The sequence below is a fragment of the Myotis lucifugus genome, unplaced genomic scaffold (genome assembly GCF_000147115.1).
Source record: "Myotis lucifugus unplaced genomic scaffold, Myoluc2.0 scaffold_0, whole genome shotgun sequence".
Taxonomy (NCBI): Eukaryota; Metazoa; Chordata; class Mammalia; order Chiroptera; family Vespertilionidae; genus Myotis; species Myotis lucifugus.
Window position 1 is genome coordinate 40,670,799 of NW_005871048.1, and position 2,297 is coordinate 40,673,095.

The following is a 2,297-nucleotide window of genomic DNA, read 5'->3' on the forward strand; positions in this document are numbered from 1 at the left end:
GATCACTGTTGTAATGAATTATAATATTCATTATAAGATTCTGTATTCATTCAATGTATATGTATTCATTATAAGAATCTGAATATTTAATTACATATTTACATAAAATTTTATAAATAAAAGAGTATGAGCTTTATAATTAGGCATGTCTAGATTCAGATCCCGCCTTGAACACTTTAAGACCTTGGGCAGAGTACTTACCTATCTATACTTCAGTTATTCCATCATCAGTAAAATGGAAGTAATTCCCATAGGGTAACACAGGGCTATGATATAAGCATAATATATGTATGCTAAATGCCTACAAATAATGCCCAGTATATTACATGGAAAAAATGTTAATTCACTCCCTCTTCCCTCCCATCTCAAGCAATAAGAACAATAAATTCTGTGCTCCTCAAATTATTTTAAGCCAATTATTAAATTACCCTTTGATTCTCTCAGCTTTCTTACCCTTTTGCTGATAAACCAAAATTTGGAGGGAGGGAGGGTACAAGATCTTTTTGGCAACAATATATATTCAAATATCAATTCCAGGAAGAAATATTCATAATTTATATCCTGGGCAATAAAAATAACTCTCACGGCTGTACTCCTCTGCAGTTTACATTTGATCATTTTTTCTCAATACATATGTCATTTGGTTCAGCTGCCCTTACAACCACATTTCCTTTCTTAAAAGTAGTATTTGCAGAATCCAACATGGTTAAATACAAGCAATTCTTCTAAATATAATATGTTTACATTTCAATGCAGTTCATTTACAGTATTTAGAAAAATTAAGTTCATGTATTGGCTTTAACATTATATATATATATATATATATATATATATATATATGTCATAAAACAATGAATACAATAACAAGTCTTACAATGGGAATATTTACAACTGTAATGTCACGTGTTTTTACCAAAATCTTATTTTGTTCACAATATATAATGGTAGCAAGTTTGATTACTTTAAAAGATTTTTATAGTTTGAAATATCAGTGGGCAGAATTTAGTAATTCCCTGAATACCTAGGAGGAAGATGTGATGAAAACACATCAAGCCTGATCAGCCTAATGGGGGGGGGGGGGACTTTTAGGAAAAAGCAAATGGAGCACTAATAGTTCATTAGGCTCACATCAAATGAGATGAAGTAAAAACCATACTGCCAAACTGTTAGGTATTTGTGCATTACATATGCTGAGGAGCTAAAAAGAAAATCTGCACCTTCAAACTATTATTTCCCTTTTGCATTTGCAAGTTTTCAACTTGGTGGAGTCATTCTCTCAGAAGAATGGGGTGCAGGGCAGAGTAAAAGTGGAAAAGAGAATCGATTCCCAAAGTATCTCCCCTGCTTCACTAAGTATAACTTATTTACCATTCTGATATGAAAGCCTTGATATAATAATAGGCAAACTTAAAATCCAAAAGGAGCTTATCCTAAAAATGAGCACATCGGGCCAGCCATTTTGCAACCTTACATTTCGGAATACCTATTACACGAAACAACTTGTATGTTAAAAACATCTTTCCTTTAGGGTGAAAAAAAAAAAGTACCATTTATGCATTCACCATTGAAGTCATCACTGTTTCAAAGCAGGATTGGTATTAAGCTTCTTAATATAACTGTCAACATCAATTTGTGGGTAGCCTCCCACTTTAAATTTTTACATTTATATCTGCTGATGGATCAAATGATTAGTAATTAAGACAACGGACAAAATGTAAGCAATCCTTGCAACATCCAGTCGATTTTTAAAATCTGTAAACAAGTAACAGGCGCTCAAGTTTAAAGCAAGAAAAGCGATGCCCCAAACTGGTTGGTGGCGGTGGCCGGTCTGCTCCCGGGCAGCTGTGCCCTGTTGCGTGCTCGCGTGGGAGAAGTAAAAAGGGCAAACGGGCAGACAACAAACCCACGCAAAACCCACGGTTATAAACAGTAACACGACGTGCACAGGTCGCGAAGCCAGGAGGCCCCGGGGGAAGGCCCGCCTGCAGAAAGCCACCAGCTGGCTGCGTGTGGAGGCGCCGGTGTCTGCGGGCCGCACTCCCGGGCAGAGGGCCGGGCGGGGACAAAGACCGGCCGCAGGGCAGCGCTGGACAGAGTCCAGCACCGGCGGAGTCCAGCACCGGCGGGAGGTGCCGTCCCGGTCGGGGTCCTCCGACGCCGCCCTCCTCCGACGCCGCCCTTCCATTGGCGGCGGCAACGCTCCCCGGAGCAGCCCCTCTCCAGCCCACCGCCCCCCAGAGGCCCGGCCGTGACCCTGCCCGGTCCCGCAGGCGCCCGGGCGGGATTTTTTTCCGGGA